Below are 14,750 nucleotides of genomic sequence, written 5' to 3'. Positions count from 1 at the left end.
CAGAGGGGTTTGGGAGAGACCTTGTTTCCCCCAGCGCCTCCTGGCATGACAAGGAATAATGGCCACAAGTTGTTGGAGAGGAGGTTTAGACTAGATATCAGGAGGCGCTACTTCACGGTCAGGGCGGCTAGGATCTGGAACCAACTTCCATGGTGCTGGGTCCTCCCCTGGGGGTCTTTAAGAGGAGGCTTGATGCCTACCTAGCTGGGATCATTTGAGCTCAGTTTTTTCTCCTGCCCTGGTGGGGGGGTCGGACTTGAAGATCTACAAGGTCCCTTCCCACCCAACTTCTATGATTCTATGATTGTATGACTCATGGTCTGTAACATATTTTTCCTTACATAACCTCTGTTTGGTAAGGAGATGCTACTTTTCCCATTTTACAAATGGGAAGCTGAGGCACAGAGAGATTAAGTGCCTTTTTCAGGTGTCCTATGTCTTAGGCTACTGTAATAACCACAGGACAAGAACTTCAGCTCATGTGACACTAATGAAGTTAATGATATGACAGCAGTTTAGCTCAGAATCCAGCCCACTACATTCAAATTATCCGTATAATTTAGTAGAGAATTTAGTTCTCTATTACAATTCTGTAAGAGCTTTCCATCAAATGCAGCTTGGTTGGGGCCCATAACTCATAGCAAGGCACCCAACATATTTTGCTGGGCACGTGTGGGCAGGACTTACACCAGGGGCAGGCCATTATTCTGGGTGGAGAGCTGTTTACCCAGTTTTGGCAAGCTGTTGAGGGCCACATGGGTAGCCCCGCCCCTTGACAGCCCTGGTCACCATCTTGGGACCAATGTCTCAGAGCCAGTGCTGGTGGGGCCCAGAGTGGGGTGCAGGCTGGCAGCGATCTGTGCAGCCGGGCTGGGCTGCACCAGCAGGGAGAGGGGGGAGCTGGCCCAGCTCCACAGAGCCCCTGTCAGCTGGGACCCCTGTACTCCTGCCACCCTGCTTTGGGCCCCATTGGTGCTGGCCCCGGTGGGGGCCAGCACACAGCCCCAACCCCCTGCTCTGTGGCAGGGAACGAGCTGGTGCTGAGTGTGGGGAAAAGCGGCCGCTCGCCCGCCCCGTGCCTGGCACCCCCTGCTGCAGCCGCTCGCAGCCCACGTGGGGCCGTCCTGAGCAGGCACAGGTGTGGGCTGAGATGGAGAGAAAGCAAATGTTTGCATCTGGCCCCAGTTCTGGGCAGCTGCTGAGAACTACAGAGCCCAGGCTGGGGAGCAGGGGCTTTCATTGGGGGGCAAGGGGCATCAGTGCTAGGGGGCAAGGGTCATGAGCAGGGTTGGGGGGCATAGGGCAGCAGGGCTTGTGGGTAAGGGGCACAAGCAGGGCACCCTGCCATGTACCCCCTGCCTTCATTTTGTTTTGAGAAGGCACAGGCAGCCCCAGGCAGGCTGCGAGCGGGTGCAGCACGGGGTGCCAGCCACAGGGCAGGTGAGGGGCCACTTTTTCCCTGCTCAACACCAGTTTGTCACCTGCCCCCACCGCCAACCTGGCCTCCAGCCTTGCCCGTTGGGGCTGTGCCATGGCAGCAGCAGCTGTGGCCCTCTCCACTTGCTGCACCGGGCAGTGTTTGCTGCTGCTGCCTGCCCGGAGCTCACACGCTGAGCTCTGGGCAGGCAACAGCAGCAAACAATGCCCAGTGTGGCAAGCAGAGGGGCCGCAGCTGCTGCCGCTGTGGCACAGCCCCAACGGTCAAGCCCAGAGCCGGCGCAGAGCCTAGACTGGCAGCAGGGGCAGGTTATAAGCTGGCCCCGAGTGTGGGGGGAAAAGTGGCCCCTCCCCTGGCCCTGTGGCCGGTGCCCCACACTGCAGCCACTTGCAGCCCACCTGGGGCTGCCTGTGCCTGCTCTGGACAGCCCTGCACAGGCTGCAAGTGCCTGCAGCATGGAGCGCTGGCCACAGGGCAGGGGAGGGGCTGCTTTTCCCGGCGCTCAGCACCAGCTCCTTCCCTGCCCTCACTCCCCACCCCTACCTGAGCTTCCTGTGCCAGGGCAGCCACGTGGGTCCCAGGCCAGAAGCCCCAGGTGGGGCTTCCAGCTGTGGGGGCAGGGCCAGGTGGGCCCTCCTGTTGCAGGAGCCCACCGGGCTTCCCCTAGGTCCTACTGTCCTTGGCTCCTGTCATTTTTAACAGGAACCAAAGACAGAGAAATACTAATTTTCAACATTTTTTAGGGGCCCCGCGGGCTCGATAGAATGGCCTCGCGGGCCAGATGTGGCCCACGGGCCATATTTTGCCCACCCCTGACTTACACTCTGACTTTTTCCCAGAATCTCCGTCTGCCTGAAGCTTTCAGCAGACAGAGCTGCCTTGTTTCACATCTGAAAGGTTTTCTTCCCCATTGAAAAGGCACACAGGTCCGCTCCAAAGCCTACTTCAGTCAATGGGAATTTTTCCATTGAAGCCTATGAGCTTTGGATCAGGCCTCAGCACTTAAACTCTGCCAAAGTTGCTGCTACTGTTTGAAGTCCCAGAGTTTCAGCCTTTCGGACACATTGGTTAGTGATATGGGAGAAGGTGTTTCACCGGGAGACAGCCCTTGTGTTCTTGAAGAAGAAAAGAAATGCTGCCATTCCTAAATGGGAAGTTAAAAAGGGACCAGGATGAAGTCTCCTTGGTCCAGCCCTCCCTGAAATAGCCTATAAAAGTAAATGTCTTGTAACTTTGCCTTGTATTCATTGGCATTACCTCAACAGTTGCATTTCTTTGAAAGTACTTGCAGCTTGAACTATGCACCTAATAATAGTGCTCAAAAGGAAATTCCCTGGGTGTTGTCTGTTTGGCAGAGGCCTGCCAAACTGGCACCTTTAATTGTCTACCAAGCAATGTCAAGTCTGCTCCTGCCCCTTCCTCATGATTAGCTATAAACTAAAAGGTCCTGGGATGGCACATTATTAAAGGACGCAGCTGCATTTCCTTTTATTCATGACAGGTTCTTAATGATGATAAAAATGGGTGAAATCAGCTCTGGGAGTTAGTCAGTAATTTACCCAGGTTTGATGTGTGGAGACAGCGTACATCTGGCTTCACACCCAGGTGCATGTAGCAACCCTTCCCCCCTGTGCATATTTGGACAGCACCAGTAGTACATATAGTGTGTGTGGTGAGTGAAGACTCAACTGAAAGCCCCTTAACTGTTAGAGATGCCTCTAGGCCTCTCTGGTCTGATGCTCAGTAGGAAGCACATGTGTAGGCAATGGAAAAGCCACCCATGCAAGTGGCTGAGGATTCAAGGGGAGGGCAGAGTCCAAGTAGGTCTAACTGCTTCACTGCAAGCCCTGGGGGGAAGCTCATCCTTTGTGCATATAAGGCCTAACCATCCTTTCAGTTCAGCTCAAGCCTTATAGGCAAGAGTCACTTGGCTCCTGATCCAGAACCCATGGAAATCAATGAGAGTCGTTCCACTGATCCCGTGCAGCTTGGGCTCAGTGCTTGGTGCTGTTCTTTTCTGTGCAAGTGAAGCGTTCACTGAATGCTGCACCCCTTTCTCCTCCACCACTGGGACCATCAAGAGGGTGGAGGCATTGCAATATAAACAGCAAGTCGAAGGTGTGGGCCTGACTGATGAGATAAAGGTATAGCAGGGTCAGGCCTTATTACAGGGAATCTGTAAAGAGAACAGAGGGTGGGTTTGTGCCCACTTTAGTTACTTATTTTGGATTGTCATGATGTTTAAAGTGGCCCTAAGAGGACTTTCTCTTGAGGAAAAAAGTGTATTTTCTGCTGGTCTCATCCTTCCTGATGTTTAACTGGTCGGCTCCATGGATGACTGGAGAATTAGTAGAACTGTGGCCTCAGAGATGCCACGTAAGTGACCATTGCTTAATTCACCCGTTTCAAACTCCTTGGCCTTGACTCCTCTACTTGTCAGTTTCTTCAGTGCTATGTATCCTTTTCTCCCCAAACACCCTTGATGTGCCCCCTTTAGCCCTTCTACGGAGGACCATGGAGCAGTTGGTGCAGGAGGGAGTGGAGCAGATTCTACCATCTTTTTGCTAATGCAAGATTCCCTTGCTCGGGCTGGATTCACCATTGACCTTTTTTGGTTTAGTTCAGGACACAGTGGGTGCATCTACACATGCAATGAGCATGTAGCAATACACTCCAGTACAGTTTGTGTCAGAATTTATTGCTCCTGGGACACATGCGCCAGGGACTGCTGCTTGTTGAGCCGGGGTGGAGCAGCCTCAGTTGGCAAGAGGCCTGGGGGGTCAGCCTGGCAGCCTGGGGCTGCTCTGCCCCAGCTCAGCATGCTGCAGAGGGGCTGGCTGGTGCATGAGGGTACTTCAGTGCAGGGCTAGCCAGCAGGCAGCCACCACACTATAGCACCCTTGTGTCCCAGTCAGCCCCAGTCACCATCTGCATGTGCTTTTTGACACACACAACTGCTCCACTGTAAGATAGGACTGTCCAGGAGAAGTACTCTCTCACAGCAGAGTTAATAAATTTACCGCACCCTAATACGGTGCCCGTGTAGATGGTGGCAATTTACTGCAGAGACCAGCAAACTACAGAATCCAAATACATGGATTTGGCTTGCATTTGGCAAGACATTGTCTATATTGGCAAAGGTTTTGTGATATCGTTGTACTAGTGCAGCTATGTTAGCAAATCCTCCCAGTATGCAAACAGCTTATACCAGCTCATACCAGCAGAGGTGTGATTTTGTCTCACTAGAGCTGAAGCTGTTTCAGGCACGGATCTGGGCAGTGGGGAAGAGGCACTGGTGCTGTTGTACCCATCTTTGATCCCCAGTGTACCCAAACTTTAACACCAACTGCCTAACAATGACAGCAGCATTTCTATCTGAGCAGTGTGCAGGGAGTTGTTTGACTTTATGGCTCATTATAATCTTCTCGATTCCTGCTAATCTCTCTTCACCCAACAGGTGTTAATGACTCTCTCTCCTATTTAATGGCCTTAATGTTCCACTAGACTAACTAGGCTCTCTTCTGCAGTTTAGCTGCCTGGTAGCTGTTTCTGGTAATTTCTCTCTTCTATTTCACAGCCCCGAAGACTGCTTTTAGTGCTAGCTGAAAACCTTAATTCAGGTGTACTAATATTAACCCAGGTGTAGAAATGACTGACAGTGAAGTACTGGGGCACTATCAAGACACTCAAGAAGGCAAAATTTTGTTTTATGAATATGAATAAGAGCTATACATTTAATTATAATTACTACACGACCAATGAAACAATAACTTTTGACTACTCTTTGCTAGTTAGTTGTGTTTTTTAAACTTATTAGAGAATTTAGCAAATTAGGGCACATTCCAGTAAATTTATATTTTATTTGCTTTGATCTTAAACTGAATCCTAGGCCCCTAGAGTATTAGCAAAGCATCTAGTTTCTGTTTCATTGGAGAAAACTATGTGTTGTTATATGTGACCATGTGGCACGCCACCTGAACCCTATTTTTTTAAATCCTAGATCTGCCCACAGTTGGTTTGGTGAGCAAAATAAACTATACTGGGAAGAAACACCTCTTTATCAGGGTAATTGCTTTTCCCTAGGGCTTTAGTCAGTGAAATCACAGATCTACCCAACACTGACAAAAGATCCTGCATGGACCAGGCCTGAAGAATCCTGGGGAGAGAAGTCATCTTAGATGAACAGGAGAGCTGAACGTTTAACAGTCTAATGGTTGGCAAACCATGTCGAATACCTTTGAAAACTTTAGTTCAGCCCTCTCGTACAACCGGGAAAGGTCACACACAAAACTCTCCGTGTTTCTAAGGAAACAAATCAAGCAGGAAAAGAACCCACAAAGATTTTTTTTCAAAGGAATTTTAAACAAACTCTTGGGGCTTCTTTTATACATCATACAAGAGCGAGAAGTCATTTCCTCTCACTTTTGCAAGTTGTGGAACATGGAAGTCTGAAGAGATTGCAGCAGAAAATTTTGCAACCTGGTTTTTAACGGAAACAATTCTGTGTCAACAAGCAATCAGCCGACTGTTTCCAGTGTTACAGGTTGGTGCACAGTGACGTCTGAGGTCTTCTTTCGGTAGCTTCAGGCGTGATGACCTGCTACTGCTAACTATAATGGGAATAGCTATGGAACTGTAATATTTGTGTTTTTTCCTGAGTAACTGCCCCTTTATATTTCCCAGTTCACAAAGCTTTGCAAGTCAAATGCTGGGCTCTGAGCTACTGTGCAAGGGAGCGCGTGCACACACGTGCACGCACACTGTCTATGCTCTCTCTCTCTTTCTGGGGAGGGAGAGGGAGAATAGGATGTTAATTTTGTTCTATTCTTTCTTGATTTTTTAAAGAGAAAAATAAAAATTGATACATTGCCTGTTTTCATTTTTGTACATGGAACCTTGAACTAAATATGGTCTTCCGACCAGCTCATAATAAATACCAAACACAAAAATGTCACGTACTGTATTGTCAACCCTAAATATAGAAAATCATGAAAGAGGCCTGGCAAAATCAAGAGACTGACTCAAAAATTGTGATTTTTGAGTCAAAAATCCATTATAGAGTTGTTTTTTCAAATTTGGCCATTCCTGCAGTCTCATTTTCAAGCTTTTCTCTGCAACTATGAAGGCTAGAAAGTTACTGAAAAAATAATGGATGCTGAGAGTCTTCTACCATAATGGCTGAAAAGTACCAAATATCATATAGGATAGAAATCACAGTGGAAAATACTGCCAGTGTTGTTATTGCCTTTTATGGCATTTTCATGCAAAAAGAATAGAGCCCTTTTAAGTGTATTAATCTCATTTGGTGTATGGTAATACAGACCGCTCAGAGCTCTGCTCTGCAGCAGGAGAATTAAAAAAACCAAAACAAAACACAAAACATGTCAGCTATTAAAATTCCAGTTTTACAGACTTGATCTTAAATTGCCCAAAGGACATGGAAAATAATCTGGCTTTGAAGATGCTCACATTTCTCCGTGACTGCTGTAGACGCCTGCTTTTACAAGCTCCCTGACTGTGAGGTTACTTGGACTTCTACCCTCCCAATTCCTGCCCCCAAATGTATTCTTTAAGTAGGGGGAAGGGAAGAGATAAAGACAGTCTGAAGTTTATGAATACTGTTTAGGGTCAATAATGTATTGATTACACACTTTGTGGGTTGAAAGGTTGACCTTTTAAAGGGCAGTTGGCGTCTGCAAGATTTGATTTAGGGGAAAGAAAAGAATTTAAATTTAATTTTCACTTCATATTTTGGTTGAGAGAAACTCACAGGCAAGCAGACGCCAAAGATTGTTTTGTTGGTTTATTTTAAAGGCCCTAGCAAACCGCTTTGCCTCAGGGAACAAGCGGCATTATAGAGCCATCTCTCTCGGCTCTGTTCTGTGTCACTGCATTAGAGGGACGTCTGTGCCATGGAGGCAGCGTGTTCCTGCAGGGACCCTCCTCCCCACCTGAAAATATACCAGCTAGATCTCTCCGGGAGCATCTCTGACATCTCTGTTCAGCACAGAGGAGACCAAGATCTCAAGACTGTCCACGTAGGGACATCCATGAAGTGGCCTCGCTGTAACATTTCCAGGTTGGGAACGCGCTAGCACGAGTGGGTGGGAAGGACACGTTGAGGAGTGCTGCTGTCAGAAAGTGCTGCTTCTGGCATGGTGTAGACTTACCATGGAAACATGCATACAGAGGAACATAGCAAGAAACAGAATATCTGTGACAGTGTTACACCAACACTAGGTCAGAGGTTGGGCCTAGTTTTCCTTTTGATGCTTGCACATACACACAGACAAGCTTTGGTCAACACTTGCTATCCAGAGAGGCAATAAAAAGGACAGAACCAGAGCTCTTAATCCCTTCGGCTGGACATGGTGCATGTGCACTTGTGTATGTACACGTCTGGTGAAAGATGCTTGATTGAGACATATCTTGCCAAAGTACCTCAGGATGCATCCACACAAGATGGTGCCATAGCGTCCGTTGGCAAAAACCATGATGCTACCACTATATCACAGTACCAATATGCTGTCTCGTTATAGCATGTTGTTACAGCGACGTAGCAGCCAAAAATAACCGTAAGCAACCGACATGGCACAGCACAGGCTGTTATTGTGCCTTTTTTTAGTACTTCCAAAAGGAAGTACTAAATGATGGTGCAGTAATAAAGGTGCTGTATGGCCACTTGTAGACACACCTCAGTGGTCTTCACTGAGGATGCATAGCTTCTCTCCAGACAGGCTTTGGTGTCTGACCCCTGTTCAGGCAGGTCAATGGGATGAGGCTGCCAAAAAGGGAGCCAATCAGTGCACAGTGGACTGGTACAGTTTACTATTTATATTACAGTAGGGTCTAAACTAGAGGCTCTAGCATAAGAGACCATTCATGTTCCCTAAAAGTGAACAGCCCAAACAGATATGGCAAAAGCTTTGGGGTGGGGGGTGAGGCAGGATAGAGGCACAGAGAGATCACATGACCTGGCCATGGACCCTGGGATGGTCAGCGGCAGAACTGGGAATAAAACTCAGGGGTCCTGAAACTCAGTGCTGGCCTGGCATGCTTTTATGATGAGAGGGACCTGGAGTAAGACCTACCACCTCAGTTAGCAGGAAAGCACTCTTTAATTTAGGTAAGAGTTATAACAAGAGCCAACGACTGGAAGTTGAAGCCAAACAAAAGCAAATGACAAACAAGGCACGGAGCTGTAACAGAGGAGGATTAACCTCTAGACCAGGCTGCCAAGAGAAGCCGTGCAGTCGTCCTTCTCTCAGTGATGTTCAATCAAGACTTGACAGCAGTTAGCTGGGTTTGTCTGAAGTTAGGCAGAAGGGAGGGTAGGGTGCCACTCTTCAGACTTAATGCATCTTTCTGGGAGGTGGGCTTCACCTGAGCATGATGTAGGCTTCAATCAAACACAGGAGACTGGACTCAGTCCAGGGGTAAGCAGATTAAATTTAACAGCCTGTGGGATAGGGACAGACATTCAAAAAGCCTGAGCCTGAACTGATTCAATCTTTGCAGGTTAGTCTAACCTGGCTAGGCTGAATCAGTTTGTAACTGCAGACATCCCAAAAATGCAGGCACGTGCCTGCAGTGGCTCAGGCTAAAACCCAGGGGGTGCTAAAGCAGCCCTCCTTTTCCTTCAACAGTCCTGAGCTTTTTTTTTTTTTTTTTGGTGTGGGTTGCGTAGCCAGGCCCTGGCAGGATGCTCCGATTAGAGACAACTCCACCACCGCCCCAACCAGCCCAGCAGGCAGTCAATAACAGTGTTTATCAGCCCTAACTCAGTGTTTATTACCCCATTAAGAAAACAACAGAGGGACATGACCAACTACCCATTGATTCTGCTTTTGTCCTGTCTGCCATAGCATGGACTGTAGCCAGCATGTGGTCTGCTAGATAATGCTGAGATGTCTGTGTAAGGCAGAGGGGAGGGGGCAGGGGGAAGCCAGGTAGATGCCTGCAGTCTCTGTCAGAGCCCCAGCCAGGGAGCAGAGGGGAGGGGCCACCCCACCGTGGAGCAGAGAGCCCTGCCCAGCTCAGAGAGCATGCTGGGATGCTTGTGGTGTCTGGTTTAACCTAAACCAGCAAGGAGTCTGGGACAGAAATTGCATAAACCTGTTTGACCCAAATCAGTTAAGTCTGATACTACCAGGTTTATCCCAAACTGGTTTCAGCCATTTTCAAACTGGTTTATGTACACTGAACATCTGTTCTATTACAGGTTTAAACCAGTTTCTGATCACTTAAACCAGTTTGTGTGTAATGTCTGTCCCTAGCCATGATGTTCAGGAAATCAGATGAGATGATTTATTGGTTCCTTTGGCCTTAAACTCACAGGCTAACAAACATCCCTCAGAGATAGTAAGAACTGTCCTGCAGCCAGAGCTGGGGCTGGTCTGAAACCAGTGACAGGAGAGAGAGAGATGATCTATCCTGTTACCCTCCTGAGGTATCCAGGCCAAAGCACTCAGATTCCTGTTTCACCAGGCTCATTACTTATTACAGGCTGACTTTAAGGAGGGTGTCCTGTTAAAAACAGTTTAGTTCCATTATAGAAGCCAGGGGTGAGCATCCACCTGCATTACAGAGCAGAAATGCAAGTTAGGCTGGCAATAAAAATTGAAGACAACAAAAAGTCCTTCTTCAGATACACTGAGAGCAAAAAGAAGGCTCAGGGTAGCATAGGACCCTACAGGACAAACTAGGGCAATTAGTGACAGACAGGGAGGACAAGGCTGAGCTCTTCAATGAGTTTTTTGCTTCTGTATTCCTGAACATGGATCAAGACAAATTTCCCAATTGGATCATAGACAGACACAAAAGGGACATCAGCCCACCAACTGTTAGCACCAACTTGGTGAAGATGCACTTGAAAGGACTGGATGCGTTTAAGTTAGCAGGCCCAGATGATCTTCATCCAAGGGTGCTGAAAGAATTGGCCAGCGTCATAGCAAAGCCACTGACATGGCTGGTTGAGCACTCGTGGTGCTCAGGTCAGGTCCCAGAGGACTGGAAAAGGGCCAATGTGGTCCTTAGTTTCAAGAAGGGGAGGAAGGAGGATCCGGGTAACTTTGACCAGTTAGTCTCACCTCTATCCTTGGAAAAACCTTTGAAAAAATGATTAGGGATCACATTTGTGGCAGTCGAGTGGAAAAAATAATTCTAAAGGACCACCACTATGGATTCATTGCAGGTAGATCCTGCCTGACTTTGTTTCTTTTTATGACCAGGTCACAAAATGCTTAAACACAGGAGTCAAGGTAGATGTCATTTACTTGGATTTTAAGAAGGCCTTCCATACGGTGTCTCATCCTCTTCTCATAAACAAACTGAGTGGCTGTGACGCAGATGATTACACGGTCAGGTGGGTGGCAAATTGGTTTAGGGGTTGCACCCAGATAGTGGTGGTGGACAGGTTGGTATCGACCAGGAAAGATGTGGGCAGTGGAGTCCCACAAGGCTCAGTCCCCTTGGACTGGTGCTATTCAATGTCTTCATCGGTGACTTGGATGAGGGAGTGGAAAGCACACTGTCCAAATCTGCAGACGATACCTAATTATGCGGTAAAGTTAGCACACTAGAGGATAGGGAATGGATCTAGGCGGATCTGGACAGGCTGGAAAAGTGCGCAGAACAGAATAGGATGTAGTTCAACAAAGACGAGTGCAAAATGCTGCACCTGGGGAGAAGGAATCACCAACACACTTACAGGCTGGGGGAGGACCTTCTCAACAGCACAGCAGCAGAAAGAGATCTTGGGGTCATTACTGACACCAAGATGAACATGAATTGTCTATGTGATGAAGTGATCAGTAAAGCTAACTGCACTTTATTATGCATTAGCAGGTGCATGACGAACAGGTCCAAGGAGGTGATGCTTCACCTCTATGTGGCACTGGTCAGGCTGCAACTAGAGTACTGCATCCAGTTTTGGGTGCTGCACTTCAAGAGGGATGTGGATAACCTTGAGAGGGTCCAGTGGAGGGCCACTCGTATGGTTAGGGGCCTGCAGGCAAAGACCTACAAGGAGAGATTGAGGGACCTAGATCTCTTCAGCCTCCACAAGTGAAGGCTGAGAGGGGATCTTGTGGCCGCCTATACATTCACTGGGGGTGGGGGGAGCAGCAAGGAATAGGAGACGCGCTGTTTACCAGGGCATCCCTTGGAGTAACTAGGAACAATGGACACAAATTGACAGAGGGCAGATTTAGGTTGGACATCAGGAAGAACTTCTTCACAGTGAGGGTCACCAGGATCTGGAATGGGGCTTCCAAGGGAGGTGGTGCTCGCCCCTACCTTGGGGGTCTTTAAGAGGAGGCTAGAAATGCACCTGGCTGGGGTCATCTAACCCCACCGCTCTTTCCTGCCCATGGCAGGGGGTCAGAATCAATAATCTATGGTCTCTTCTGACCCCAACATTTATGAATTTATTACTATGTTCGGCTCCATTCATCCCAGTCCATGAAAAATGCAGCAGGGAACATGGAGGAAAGGGTCAAGCATCATAACAGACTTGGAGCAACTCATGTGTAGGACACTGGACAAGACAGACACGATCAAGCGCTATGTACTGGAAGGTGGAGAGAACATACACTGGACCCCATGACTTACCTGAACCATAATATGACAAACTCTGGAAGCAATGGGCCAGGGACATGAAGCCAGTGAAAGAAATATGCTTTTATAGAATGCAACTAAGTTCAGAGGCTCAGGGCTACAAGGTTTAAGGACAACAGGATTCAACGAACGATTAAACATTAGCTCCACTCATCCCAGTCCACGAAAATTACTGCAGGAAACACAGAGAAGGGGGAGCAAGACTCACTGAGAACGTGAACGGTGACATCAGCCAGACGGCTGAAGCCTCAGAACCGCAGCCAACTGCTGGTTGATGCTGTGACACTGTGGCTGCACCTCATCCTTGAGGTTACCACTGTGACACCATCTTGTGGCTTTTCAACCTAAGGTTGGTATGGACTATACCAGCACCATCCAACTTTCAGCCCTTGGGGGTCAAACACCTTGGCTTGCCTCACCAGGTAGGCTCGCAAAGTCTCATGAGATGACTTAAACATCATTGGCATTATGATTGCTCCAGAGGGGCTCTACATCGTATTTTTCTGGTACCAGATGAGCATGTCACCTAAATGTGTGACTCCAGGAACTGGGGTTTTAAGAACAGCACCAAATATTGAGAGATATTGCAATATTATTGTGGGAACCAGCAGCGCTGGGGCCTGGGGGCAGGAGGTGACTTACCTGGAGACAGGCCTGCCGTACCTACACGTGGGTTGTGTAATGAGGGAGGGAGAAGCGAACCCATGAGGGGGCTACTGGGAAACCATCTGGTTTGAAATTCTTCTTATATTCCCACCTTTCATTCAGCCCGGTTCTTAAAGCCTCTCACAGAGCAATGGCCTATTTATAGCAGCTCCCTCTCCCCACAGCGTGCAAGGATGTGTATTTATAATGCTGGAGCTCAGGGCAAACATCCATAAATAGTCATTATTTACCCACATATTTGGACAAGTGCTTGTTTTGCACGTGGAATTATCCCCACGCTTTATTTGCAAGTCAGGTTTATCATGCTCGCACGCCTGGCTGCCCACGGCGGATAGAGGCACCGAAGTGGTGTGCAGGCTAGCAAGGGGGGGAACGCCTGACCTTCTCCATCGGCTTTAGAAACGTGCCAGGATGAAGGGAGGCGGGCGTGCTCTCGACTGATCAAGGCCGTGACTCGAAAGAACAATTCAGGCAATGAGTATTTCACGGGCACACGGGACTGGGAGGAACCTCCTGGGTCATGAAGTCTAGCCCAAGTCCTGTCTAAGGCAATTATATCAGTTTCATAAATGCATCACGCTCCATCCCGACGCTGGATAGGCTGTTTGTCTGCACGACTCCTGTTGGGAGCCTGCTCCAGCCCATTACTTCTCTAGTTAAAAACCTTCTAATTTTGAGCCTAAATTTATTCAGGGCCAGTTTATATCCCTTTGTCTTTGTGCCAGCATTGTCCTTTAGCTTAAATAGTCCTTTTCCCTCCCTGCTGCTTATCCGCCTGCTGTATTTCTAGAGAGCAGTCACTTCTTCCCTTAACCTTCATTTTGCTGAGCTAAACGAGCCCAGCTCTCCAGTGCGGCATCGAAGGTAATTCATCCCTCCTGAAGGTACTGCCCACAAGCATGCTGCCCTGCTCCAGGCAGGCTGCCTCTCCAAGTTGGAAACAGTATGGCCCTGTTGATGTGGCACAGGTTAATTAATCAGGGGAGTAATTGACTCTGATAATTAGCCCATCCCAGGCACCCCATAGAAGCAGCTTTGCTACTTCTGGTTTAGGAAGCACTAGCTTAGGACAGCACACAGGGTAGATCTGGCCTGAGTCACTTCCTATCAAACAGGATCGCCATTCCTCAGACGACTGCAGCAGCCATTCTCTGTATCTCTAGTATATGCTCCGGTAGAGAAATCTGCCAAAGAACTGGAGTATTATGAGTTTGCATCAATTAATTCACTGAAGTCTGTGATAGACTATGATTTCAGTGGGTTTTGGGCTCCACCCAGGTAGCTCAGCAGGATGGGCAAGTCTGACCTATCATGGCTGTGACACACGTTGGTGACTAAGTCCCCTTGCTACTAGACAGGGATCCGTGCCCCAGAAAACATCACGGGGTCGTTCCATCCCAGACACTGGGAAGTGAACAGAGCTACAAGGCCATTTTGGGGCTGAAACAGGATGAAAGTGAATAATCCAGGTGCTGCATGGGAGCCATGTGCTGTGCCTGGTGTGTGCTGGGGGCAGAGGACTTCAAAGATATCAGCCCAGCAGTGCGCAAATCAAGGGAACTCGCTTTGCTTTGTGTCAGCCTCACCCATCTGCTCCTGCTTGTGACCTTCGTTCTTTCCGGTATCTTAAAGGAAGACGCTAAGCTCTTTGGAGCAGGGATTGTGGGTTCTTGTCTCCAGTAAGGACATTCATGCTAGTCTAACCATATAGATTGGCAACAGCACTGGAAACCTCCGCTGTACAGATGTGCAGCCCCAATGGGAAAGCAGGGCTGTTTGCCCTGTGCCGGGAATGGGACTTGAAGGTCTGTACAGGCCACCTGGTAAGAGCGCATGCCCCTTGGACTAGCACACTCATGGTCTTGAGGAGAGCAGCACGCACATTTTGTGCCTCTTCCCAGTCCTTCGTAAGGTTCAAGAGCCACGACCCTGCCCCTCAGGTCCTTTGCAATTAGATAGCTCTGTTTGCCCAAGACAAAAAACTGGGCATGGAAGATGGGTCATAGGATCCAAACTGGCTGTTGTAGCA

This window comes from Crocodylus porosus, unplaced genomic scaffold (genome assembly GCF_001723895.1).
Source record: "Crocodylus porosus isolate Cpor-Errol unplaced genomic scaffold, CroPor_comp1, whole genome shotgun sequence".
In the NCBI taxonomy this organism is placed as follows: Eukaryota; Metazoa; Chordata; order Crocodylia; family Crocodylidae; genus Crocodylus; species Crocodylus porosus.
The sequence above is the reverse complement of the archived record's forward strand: the minus strand, read 5'-3'. Positions refer to the sequence as shown.